Source organism: Ambystoma mexicanum, chromosome 4p, assembly GCF_040938575.1.
Source record: "Ambystoma mexicanum isolate Mex_15411 chromosome 4p, UKY_AmexF1_1, whole genome shotgun sequence".
Lineage (NCBI taxonomy): Eukaryota > Metazoa > Chordata > Amphibia > Caudata > Ambystomatidae > Ambystoma > Ambystoma mexicanum.
The window spans coordinates 89,657,667-89,670,541 of NC_090927.1; positions in this window are offsets into that span (position 1 = coordinate 89,657,667).

Genomic DNA, 12,875 nt, shown 5'->3' on the forward strand with positions numbered 1-12,875 from the left:
TGCTCCCAGTCCCAGCAGCAGCATCAGCAGCAGCCCCTCTGGGCCCAGTGCTTCCAGTCCCGGCAGCAGCAGCCACTCTGGGCCCAGTGCTTCCAGTCCCGGCAGCAGCATCAGCAGCAGCCCCTCTGGGCCCAGTGCTTCCAGTCCAGGCAGCAGTGCTCCCAGTCCAGGCAGCAGCATCAGCAGTAGCCCCTCTGGGCCCAGTGCTTCCAGTCCAGGCAGCAGCATCAGCAGCAGCCCCTCTGGGCCCAGTGCTTCGAGTCCCAATAGCAGCATCAGCAGCAGCCCCTCTGGGCCCAGTGCTTCCAGTCCAGGCAGAAGCAGCAGCAGCAGCCCCTCTGGGCCCAGAGCTTCCAGTCCCAATAGCAGCATCAGCAGCAGCCCCTCTGGGCCCAGTGCTTCCAGTCCCAATAGCAGCATCAGCAGCAGCCCCTCTGGGCCCAGTGATTCCAGTCTAGGCAGCAGCAGCAGCATCAGCAGCAGCCCCTCTGGGCCCAGTGATTCCAGTCCAGGCAGCAGCAGCAGCAGCAGCCCCTCTGGGCCCAGTGCTTCCAATCCCGGCAGCAGCATCAGCAGCCCCCCCTCTGGGCCCAGTGCTTCCAGTCCCGATAGCAGCATCAGTAGCAGCCCCTCTGGGCCCTGTGCTTCCAGTCCCGGCAGCAGCATCAGTAGCAGCCCCTCTGGGCCCAGTGCTTCCAGTCCAGGCAGCAGCATCAGCAGTAGCCCCTCTGGGCCCAGTGCTTCAAGTCCCGGCAGCAGCAGCAGCCCCTCTGGGCCCTGTGATTCCAGTCCAGGCAGCAGCAGCAGCAGCCCCTCTGGGCCCAGTGCTTCCAGTCCAGGCAGCAGCATCAGCAGCAGCCCCTCTGGGCCCAGTGCTTCCAGTCCAGGCAGCAGCAGCCCCTCTGGGCCCAGTGCTCCCAGTCCCAGCAGCAGCATCAGCAGCAGCCCCTCTGGGCCCAGTGCTCCCAGTCCAGGCAGCAGCATCAGCAGCAGCCCCTCTGGGCCCAGTGCTTCCAGTCCAGGCAGCAGCATCAGCAGCAGCCCCTCTGGGCCCAGTGCTTCCAGTCCAGGCAGCAGCATCAGCAGTAGCTCCTCTGGTCCCAGTGCTTCCAGTCCCGGCAGCAGCAGCAGCCCCTCTGGGCCCAGTGCTTCCAGTCCAGGCAGCAGCATCAGCAGCAGCCCCTCTGGGCCCAGTGCTTCCAGTCCAGGCAGCAGCATCAGCAGTAGCCCCTCTGGGCCCAGTGCTTCCAGTCCCGGCAGCAGCAGCAGCCCCTCTGGGCCCAGTGCTTCCAGTCCTGGCAGCAGCATCAGCAGCAGCCCCTCTGGGCCCAGTGCTTCCAGTCCAGGCAGCAGCATCAGCAGCAGCCCCTCTGAGCCCAGTGCTCCCAGTCCAGGCAGCAGTGCTCCCAGTCCAGGCAGCAGCATCAGCAGCAGCCCCTCTGTCCCAGTGCTTCCAGTCCCGGCAGCAGCAGCAGCAGCAGCCCCTCTGGGCCCAGTGCTTCCAGTTCAGGCAGCAGCATCAGCAGCAGCCCCTCTGGGCCCAGTGCTTCCAATCCCGGCAGCAGCATCAGCAACCCCCCTCTGGGCCCAGTGCTTCCAGTCCCGATAGCAGCATCAGTAGCAGCCCCTCTGGGCCCTGTGCTCCCAGTCCCGATAGCAGCATCAGTAGCAGCCCCTCTGGGCCCAGTGCTTCCAGTCCAGGCAGCAGCATCAGCAGTAGCCCCTCTGGGCCCAGTGCTTCCAGTCCCGGCAGCAGCAGCAGCCCCTCTGGGCCCAGTGCTTCCAGTCCAGGCAGCAGCATCAGCAGCAGCCCCTCTGGGCCCAGTGCTTCCAGTCCAGGCAGCAGCATCAGCAGTAGCCCCTCTGGTCCCAGTGCTTCCAGTCCCGGCAGCAGCAGCAGCCCCTCTGGGCCCAGTGCTTCCAGTCCAGGCAGCAGCATCAGCAGCAGCCCCTCTGGGCCCAGTGCTTCCAGTCCAGGCAGCAGCATCAGCAGTAGCCCCTCTGGGCCCAGTGCTTCCAGTCCAGGCAGCCGCATCAGCAGCAGCCCCTCTGGGCCCAGTGCTTCCAGTCCCGGCAGCAGCAGCAGCAGCCCCTCTGGGCCCAGTGCTTCCAGTTCAGGCAGCAGCATCAGCAGCAGCCCCTCTGGGCCCAGTGCTTCCAGTCCAGGCAGCAGCATCAGCAGCAGCCCCTCTGGGCCCAGTGCTTCCAGTCCCGGCAGCAGCAGCAGCAGCAGCCCCTCTGGGCCCAGTACTTCCAGTCCAGGCAGCAGCAGCCCCTCTGGGCCCAGTGCTCCCAGTCCCGGCAGCAGCATCAGCAGCAGCCCCTCTGGGCCCAGTGCTTCCAGTCCAGGCAGCAGCATCAGCAGCAGCCCCTCTGGGTCCTCGGCTCCCAGTCCTGGCAGCAGCATCAGCAGCAGCCCCTCTGGGCCCAGTGCTCCCAGTCCAGGCAGCAGCATCAGCAGCAGCCCGGCAGTTTTGGTGGAGTTTTTTCGGAGGTTCGGTAGACGTACTATATTTGGAAGGCCAGTCTGGTCTGAGTGGAAGGCGCAGGGGGCGCCTGCCTTTGCCACGTGGCACGGGTCCCTGGCATTTCCTCCAGGGCACGGCACCAGCAGATGGTGCGCAGTGCTGGCGTGCTGCAGCCCTCATCTTGGGCAGGTGATTGCGCTTGGCGTGTTGCCTGGGGGAGTTGTGTTTGCAGAATCCATTGGTGCTTTTGCGGCTGTAATTTGAGGAAGGGGAGTGTGTCTATTACTGAGGGGCTCGAGAGAAGTAAAGACCCCACTCCGTGGAGGAAGTCTTGCTTTTATAGTATTTTCAATCGACCTTTACTGTAGTTTAATGAGCACCACTTACGGCCGACATTTGTAGGAGCAAATCTTTATAAGATTTTCTACGTGCAGAGCAGCCGTTTCGAATGCACACTGGGGTGACGTCTATTAGCGTCATAGGTCCATATATGCGTAGGCTTTGGAAGTAATCTTCCCTTTTGGAGTGATCTATTTTTGTGTGATAGTTTCTAGGAAAATCCTTTTCTCGAAAAAGTTAATTGGTCTCCGTCAGCTTGTTAAGCCTCTATGGGTCGTGTCTGGGGGTAAAGGATAGAGCGGGAGACAGTGTTGATATGAGGCTTCATCTGAGGGAGGAGCAGGCCATGCACTCCTTCTCCATTTATGCCCTCATTGAGGATGCACCCCAATCATCGGTCAAACAAACTTCAATGGAGTCCAGCTCGTTTGCCATTCATGCCTCTATTCATGTGCCCCCACCCCCACTGTTCCCACTGACTTCCATAGTGCCCTGCTCCTTCTCCTTTAATGCCCTCTGCAAGTGACACCACATTATCCATCACACTGATTTCGTGGGAGTTTCACTCCTTTGCCATTCATGCCCCCATTGTGTTTTGAGGAATGCATCTGAACGTCCTTTGCAAATGTAACATCACACTGTTGAGAGCATCTGTGCGTAACAGGTCACTTATGTTCATCTTTTTAATTAAGTAGGGAAATGCAATGGGCCTTCATTCCAAAGTCTCTTCTTTTTCAGGGATACATCTTGAGGGTTTGCTTTGATAGATGCATTTTTCAGGTCCGACAGGACCCAGCCCACTTAAAGCTCTGCCGCACAACCAGTAAATGCACAAAATGTTGCGATGACCCAAGCTGATGGCGTATTTTAACAGCTAATGGTGGCAGTATCACTTAGCCCATGCAGGAACATATTGTCACGCTCACCTAATTCCCACGGAGGCGCAGGTCTGGCTTCGAGTGCTGATGCTTCTTCTATGGTGAAGCGCAGGACTCTGAAGATGGACTCATTGGCTCGCAGGAATATTCCCCTGTGCGTGAAAAGGGAGTATTACCTACTGACGGAATAATGCTCAAGCCTCCCACTCCCTTCCAACCCTCCACGATACCCTTCCTCGATTCCCTGTGAAGTCTCACCTTAGGGTTTGGAAGGACGAGTTCTCCATCCTGCTTCTGACGCAGGGGCGCGTTGAACCCAGTTACTTCACTGGATTGAGGTTTGATGGGAGTTCAAATAAGCTTGACTATTCAGGTAAGGCGCTGTAAGAGTTCTGTAGAAAGTTCAAAAGTTCAAGCTTAATAATAATGTTCATTGTCTTATTGCAGCAAGCGCTAACGCTTATGTCTTTTTCCCCTTAGGGGCCGGGGTTCGGAATGCCGGAGATATGGCGCCGACCCGAAGTGAAACGTGCAGTTCCAGTAAATGACAGGTAAGTTCTGGATGAGCGTTCGGGTAATGTCTTTGCATTCGCTCATTCAATGTCTTTGTCTTTTTTCCCCATAGGGGCCGGGGTCCGGAATGCCAGGAAGCGGCAGGACCCGAAATGAAATGGGAATGACCCAACAGGTAAGTCTAAGAAGGAAACTGAGCTTTTCCTATTCCCTTCCTTCTCTCACCTTGTGTTCTTGTCTTTTTCTCTCTAGGCTCTGGGAAGTGGCTGCGGATCCGGATGATCGCTGCTGAAGATGGAGGCGTCCAGGATAGGTGAGTGAAATGCAGCGCTGCAGCGATCGTAGCGAAATGCTTTTAAAGATGATGTCTTCCCTTTCAGGATCGTCGGTGTGAAGTCTCGGTGATGCAGCTTTAGCAGGTAAGGTCTTCTTTCTCTCCAATTCTCTCTTAGCAGGTGACCCAGGATGCTGACAGGCGTGGCTGAAGTCCAGATGCAGGAGCTGACACGGTGAGCGTCCAGCTGCGAGGAGCAGAACAACGCGAAGCGTGAGTTGCTGATCGGGCGGGGTTTAAATAGCTTTGGAAGAAGTTCCAGGTATGTATCCTTCCACCGATCAGGTATGTATCCTTCCCTGACCACACCCAGGGGAAAGTAGTTCCACAGGTAAAGTAGTTCCATTCAGGCCTCAAGAGGGCCTGGATGTAGCAGCATGGTCTGCATCAGGTAAGTGCACCTTAAAACACTTGAACACATGTCTAGCTTTATGAGCCTGGCGCCTAAGGCGCCAGGACAGGGGTCCAACATGAGCCTGGCGCCTAAGGCGCCAGGACTGTGTCCAAAGGGCCCCAGCTTGGGCCTGCTGGCACTTCCCTGGGGGAAATGATGCCTGCCTCTGGGGTTGCTGGGTCGGACCTGGCTCCTTGGAGGTAGGCATCATGACACATATTTAGGATGTTGTCCTGGTGAATTCATACAATCCAATGTCTGGCTGGCCTGAACATACTGTTGCAAAAGCCGTGTGAACCCCTTTTGTTGGTTCAGTGGAAAAGCACATTCAGGTGCTTCTTGAGGAGGGTTTCAGGGTTGCAGTGGGAGTGTACATTGTAGTCAGTGTTCGATTGACCTACTAGAAAGATGGAATATTTCCCAGTGAGCTTCTGCACCAAGGGCCTCTTGGGATTGTTTATAGTGTATGGGCCACTTTGAACACAAATTCCAAGGCCTCTTTTGCTTCCCAGTCCACTCCTCAGCTTCGGTTTGCAAAACTGGACCTCCGCATGGATGGTCCAGTTCTAGAGTGGGCGCCTCTTAGACATATTGGGAAAACCCTAATGTCTCATGGTCAAAAACAGTTTTTTTAGGGTCACCCACTTTGCTTCTAGAACATATTTGGCATGTTCCTACAGGTCATCTTTGATGGTTCGTAAACATACTAAGGAGGATTTTAGTAGAGCTAGACATGTGAGCAGCATCTCCCAAATGACGTGACATATGTTGCTTTGCATGGCAGAGCTTGTAATCTTTTGTAGGAGGCACCATGAAGGAAATCCCTTTCCAACAACAATCCAAAACAGCCCTGAGACCTGGTCAAGCTCAGGAGCTCAGCAGAAGCTGGGCTCAGATGTGTGACTTGGGAGCAGCCCTATCTAGGCCCTGGGCCCAGCGGGTAAGGGGGAAGCTGTGATGTCACAATGCCTGCCCAGCCTGAGGGTTCCGTTGGCATGGCGATGGCAGCATGCAAGCCCTGGCAGGGGCATGGGAAGGTCAGGAACCCTAGAAGCAGGACCTGGGGGAGAGGAGGTGACTCGCTAGAGCCCTGCGGGCAGAGGCGGCTCCACACAGGCCTCCTGCTGCTGCCAGAAGCACTCAAGCCTGCTATTGCTGGAGGAAGTACTCAGGCCTAAAAGGAAAATTAAATTCTCTCCCCTTCTAGTAGAAAATATTACTTCTAGCTGCTCCAAAATATTTGCATGCATGGATTCATTTTCAGTATCCTATCCAAGTTCTGCTTCGCCTGCACTTCTTTTAGATGCTGTGCAATTAATTTAAGCCCAATTTTGTGTTTCTGAAGTTAGTTTTTTTCCTGGAATATTACATTCTTGGCCACTGAAAACAAATTTCTGTAGACAAACCATTTGAAATGTCTTGCTACACCCCCCAATAAATTGCAAAAGAGCAGAATTTCATTTTGGAAAAAAGCCTAAAAAGGTCAATTTAGCTCCGGGGGTGAAACAGGCTTGGTCAGTGAATTTTGCCCTGAGTTTGTGATATTTTTTGCAGAGCCAAGTCGGACAATTACACCCGCCGTGTCAAGGCCATACTCACTGTAAGACTTCAATGGGAAGCTACACAAATCAAACATTCATCAACCTTGAAACACAGTCTCTATTTGCATTGACTTCAATGGGATCGCTGTGGCTGGGCCAAATCAGCCCTTTATCGTTATGTTACAGATAAATTGACTGCCTAACGCAGCGTATTCTGTTACAGCTTTCCCGGCCATGTCCATGTGTTGCGTGTGGGACAGCGCTTGCCTCTGACATGAGGGGCAGTCTGCACTTGGCAAGGTGCAATCTCAGAACAATAGGAATATAAACCTTGTTTTTACCCCATTGTGAGTTTTCCCTGTGCTAGGAGGTGCAAGTCAAATCATACATTGCATCTTTGATACAACAGAAGTGGACAAAGTAATTTGTTGGCAACCTTTCCTCGGGGCATCCTGGGTTCAAAGTGTGGTTTCCTTGGAAAGTCAAGTGATACCGTGATTTCTCATGGCTTTTGGCATTTGCTTGTCCATAGCCCTTCGGAACTGTGAATGCCTGCTCCCTCTCATGCAAATTAGGGGAAAAAGATGGTGCTCGTGGCTTTATAAATTTGAGCTGGGGTGCAGCTGCAATCGCTCAGAGTAATTGGGGACAACGCTTGCCTCTGAAGTGGTGGCCAGTCTGCACTTGGCAAGGTGTAATCAAAGAAAAATAGAAAATAATCCTAGTGTTTGCCCCACTGTGATTCATACCCTGCATTGGTCACAGTTTTCCAGACTCCAGTCACTCTCCTATCCCCATTAATCGTCTCATATAGTTCATTAGAGTTGCTGACCTCCCCCATCACTGGTCACATTGAGTTCAATGGAGTCTCCCCAATACACCATAATTTGTCTCATTCATGTCAATGAAGTCCCTCTTTCCCCATTATGGTCTCACACATCTTCAGTAGAGTTACAGTCCCTACTCTTTGACTTCAACGGAGTCACTCTCCTACCCTATAATCAGTCTCGTACACTTCAATAACGTTGCACTCCTTACTTATCATTGGTCACATTGACTTCAATGGAGTCCCACTCCTTCCCCTTTAATGCCCTCCTTCAAGTTGCAACCCCTTAATGGTCACCCAGATTTTGTGGCAGTCCCACTAACGGTCAAATGCCGTGGCTGGGACACATCAGCATGTTATCTTTCCACAGAGGATACATGGACTGCTTTGAAACAACTTAACGCAGCATATTCTGTTACTGCCTTCCCGGTACTAGTCAATTTGCATTGAGGCATTCCCTATCGAGAGTTGTGTTGTGTTTTATAAGTGCGAGATAGAAAAAAATATATCTTTTTTTAAATGTCTTTGTTTCCATTTGCAAGTTACAAGAAATGGCTTCTAGGTGGGCAGCAGTAAAGTCACCCAATTCTGCTATTAGGCTGTCCCTCGTTGCACATTCGCAACTCTACATCTTCTGCTACTGGCTTCCCTGTCCAGGTCATCTCACACTGATGCATTTGTATAGAGTAATGTGTTGGGTGTTATAAGTGTGATATAGGAAAATCTTTTTTTATTACCACATATATTGTTGTCCTGCATCTCCGCTGAATGGAAATAACCCAACGGCCAGGTTTTCCATCTGCAGGTCATACCAGATCGCCAGCAGGTGGAGTGCCAGGGACTTTCCTCATTATCAGGAATGGCCACCAGAGGGAGATGCAGAGAATCCTCAAAAGTAAAAGGTAAGCTGCCAATTTTTTTTGTTGTTTACCTTTTTGTATTTTTCTACTCCTTTATTTAAACAGTGAACCATAATCAGATGTTTAAACTGGTTGTTTTTTGTTTACGAGGAAACCTTTCCAAATAGTCAGTTGTATACATATAGCGAAGCAGAGATTTTCAAGAAAAAGGGAAGCCTATCCTTGGTCACCTTGAAGGCCTCTGCACATCTCTCTGGACAGAAGTGTCAAAGGCTTTGACTGTGTACATTTAAAGGGATGTGAAATGCATTTTGCCCTACAGCATACATGTTTGCATCCAAGGTGAGCAAACCCTCTCTGCACTCCTTCCTTGTAAGATGAAGTGAGTTCCATTGAGCTGAGACATAAGAACCACCAAGGGGATACGTTTAAGTGTAAGAGTCAAATGGAATATTGCATCTTTGGTACAACAAATGCTGACAAAGTAATTTGTTGGCAACCTTTCACCGGGGTATTCTGGATACTATGTGTGATTTCCTGGGAAAGTCAAGAGATACTCTGGTTTCTCATAGCTTTGCCACTTGCTTGTCCAGAGCCCGCCATAACCGTGAATGCCTGCTTCCTCTCGAGCAAATTAGGGAAGAAAGATGGTGCTTGTGACTTTATAAAGGTGAAGTTGGGGTGGAGGCAATTCCTCTGAGTTACGGGGGACAGCGCTCGCATAAGGCATGGGTGACAGTCTGCCCTTGGCAAGGTGTAATTACGGAACAATAGGAAAATAGTCCTAGCTTTTAACCCATTGTGATTCTTACCCTGCGCTGGTAAGTGAAAGATTCAAATCATACATTGTATCTTTGGTACAACAGCTGCACACAAGGTAATTTGTTGGCAACCTTTCACCAGGGCATTCTGGATTCAAAGTGTGGTTTCCTAGGTAATTCAAGAGATATTGTGATTTCTCATGATTTTGGCCCTTGCTCTACCAAAATCGCTGTAACGGTGAATGCCTGCTCCCTCTCGAGCAAATTAGGGGAGAAAGATGTTGCTTGTGACTTTATAAAAGGTGAGGTTGGGGGGCAGCATCAATCGCTCTGAGTTAGGGAGGTCAGTGCACGCCTCTGACATGGGTACCAGTCTGCACATGGCAAGGTGTAATCAGAGAGCAATAGGAAAATGATCCAATTGTTACCCCACTGTGATTCCTAACCTGCGCTGGTAAATGCAAGAGTCAAATCGTACATTGCATCTTTGGTACAACAGATACAGACAAAGTAATTATTTGGCAACCTAATACCAGGGCATTCTGCGTTCAAGGTGTGGTTTCCTAAGAAAGTCATGTGATACTGTGATTTCTCATAGCTTTAGCAGTTGCTTGTCCCGTTTCCCCCGGAACAGTCAATACCTGCTCCCTCTCGTGCAAATTAGGGTTGTAAGATGGCGCTTGTGACTTTAAAAATGTGAGGGGTGCGGCGGCAGCAATTTCTATGAGCTAGGGGGGAGAGCGCTCGCCTCTGACATGGGGCCCAAACCACCCAACTCCCAAAACAACCCCTAACCCTAACCCAACTCAAACCCTAAACCTAATTCTTACCCTTGCCCTACACCTTAACCTACCCCTAATTCTAACCCTTGCCCTACCCCATACCTTAACCCTAAATGTAATGCTTGCCCTACCCCTTACACTAACGCTAACCCTAAATCTACCCCTTACCCTAACACTTACCATTGCCCCCCATACTCTAACCCTAATTTTACATTTTTTAAAAATCCATTGAATTTCTATCAAATTACATACAATGAAAAGGCATTTCGATTACCCAAGCACATATGGGTAATAACATGTGGCATCGGCACATGAGAAAGGTGGCAGAGAGAACATCTAAGGAGAGTTGCTACATATGTGCTCTTGTACCCTATGCCATGAATATAGTACAAACTTTAATTTCAAGAGAAGTCCCAGAACACAATGCCAGATGCCTCGTTCACCTTGCAGAATGCCTGAGTAGAGGACAATTTCAGGGACGTTGGGCCACTTTGCGATGGAGATGGAAATGGTCATTTCCATTCCAGGATGATTATATCAAGACATCACAGATGAAAAAGCAACCAGGATGGGAGAGCAAGATGCTTGCGTATCCTACAAGTGGACAGGAAGAGGTGGCAGTGAAAGATATGAAAAGGATGGAATGCCCAGATATAACAGAAACAGCTGGATCACCTGGATGTTGGGAGTGAACACAAGTCTTAGTCTGTGGACAAGTGAAATCCAGGAAGGGATGGGAGGGAGGACTGATGTCTTGTGCAACTCATCTGCTGAAGCCAAAATATGTGCAAGGTACAGAGAGTAAACAATGGGTGTTTGAAAGTCATGGGTCAAACATGCCAAGCTGCTGACGTGGGTCAAAGATGAATCAGGTCCAATGATTGTGGTTCCATTGGTGAGTGTGACATTGTGTTTCCGAAGAGAAGGAAGGAAACATGGGAGATATACTACAGTTGACATTACCAGAATGTGAGCAGGGACAGCTGTCCTGATGGATCGATATTTGGCTTGTGGGCCCAGGGACTACATGAAGCTTCCCAAGGATTGGGGAAGGACATGTTCCTTGGTGCTCATCTATGTTCCAGCATTAGTAGTTGAACATTGTAGAATTTGAAATGTTGGATGCCCATTTGAGGAAGAGAAGATTGCTTCAATTTCTTAGTCTAACCAGAAGGGAGAATTACTTCTCAGCTAAATCAATAGATGCATATGAGGCTATTCCGTATGACCATAGGTCGTTCAGCAAGACTTCTTCAATCTTCATGACTATCTTCATGCCTGTGATCCAGATGATGGCCAATGCTAAATGGTTACAAATTACCAGATGGGAGCTTTTGCAGACAATCAACACCACCATAAAGGGATTCAATGCTTTCAAAGAAGAATTAAGGGCCATACAATTGATGACCATGCCAAACAGATATGTCCTTCACATGATCACTGCGATGGAAGGAGTTTGTGCCAAAATCGGACCATCCTGTTGCACATTTACACCTTCTCACGATGATGAGAATGGGACCTTGACAGAGGCCACCACGCTGGTGACGAACCTGCATACCAAGATGGAAGATGAGACTGAGGACATAGCAGATAACAGTTGGTTTGCCTCTATCTTCTCATGTATTCCACAGTGGATGGTGAACATATTCAAGTTTCTTGGAGCAGTATTAGTGATCGTGATGTCTGGATTCTGTGTGATTAGGATAATAATTACACAGTGCAAGAAGACCATAAAGAAAGCAGCGGTGCTGAATATCATGAGCAATGTCGAATCAGGGTTTGGCCCCAGGAATTGACTGATGATGATTTCAGAAAATATATAGAGGCCAGCAACATAGCACCTGAAGGAACAAAGTTCCTGCATCTGAAAAATCACATGAGGTACATAGGATGAGGGGTCTATTGTAATCCGAATGGACAGTACAGTTACATGACCTGGAGTGTGGATGAACATGTTAAATCAGCCGGTTCCCTGAAGATCTGGACTACGAAGAAGCGCTTCTTCAACAGAAGGTATCAAGATGTGGAGACCGTTGAAGGTGTGGCCAATGACTCGACCAGTGGGGGGAGTGTAGGAAGTCCCACCCCCCTACCACCTGTATGTGGGAAGCCTGAGATTGTGCCATACTTGACTCCAGCAGTTGTGACCATTCCACAACTAATATTCAAGAAAAGGGATCCACTAAGAAAAGCTTATCAGATGTACTTGTGAAGAGATGAGCATCTCATGGTGTTAGGACTGTTAGGGGTCGGTGGTCTCTCTGACACCATTGGCGCAATTAGACTCATTTGCCATGCACTTGCGCGTTCTCAATGTCACTGGGCCAAGTAAGATCGCTGTTTTGTTTTCCCCTGTTCCCCTCCCTTGCCTTGTCGCACTTTGAAACACTTGTGTACGAGCACGATAGAAATAAAATATCAATCAATCAATCAATCAATCAATGTGAGGCCTGTCTTCTACAATCCCTCCAAGATGGCGCCGATGAATGCCAGTAGTGTGCTAGTTTCTAGGGGCTTCCCAAGTTCGACTCCTCCCATGGTCTCTCACAGAAACACTTATCAAGGCTAGGATCCTTGCGTCACTTCTCCCCATAGAAGACGCTTTGTAAGTTACCCGTCTACTAGGTATTGTTTCTATTCTCAATCTGCATGTTCATCATTCACGATCTCTATCGGATCTTTCTCTTTCAGAACACTAACAATAGCAGTCTCAGCTTCCTCTCTGAAACCTCGTTACAGCTCTTGCTTCTGGGAACGCGACCACATTGCTTAGCAACAGTACGAAATTACTACTTTTCATTGTTACTCCTACACACTATTATATCTCAGAAATACTTACAGATCTGTCATCTTGCAGAATATCGCTGCCTTCATGTCCTCCGACCCTCCTCTTCAGACGGAAGAGATCTCACGTGTCAGTTCAATCGTTTTCCGCAAAGACAGGACACACACGCTTGCCTTGCCTAGCGACAAAGATTCTTTGAGGACATTTCAAATCCTAGTTACGGTAGCAACTCTTTTTTTGCACTCTTTACTAACCCACACAAGCTGTTCCAAACATTTATATTCTATTTATACCATAATATAGGAGACCAAGCTCTCAACCCTGTATGCTGATCCCAAGTTACCGGCGCCCTGCTAAAGAACAACAGTTCCATTATCTTGGTACTTAACTTCCT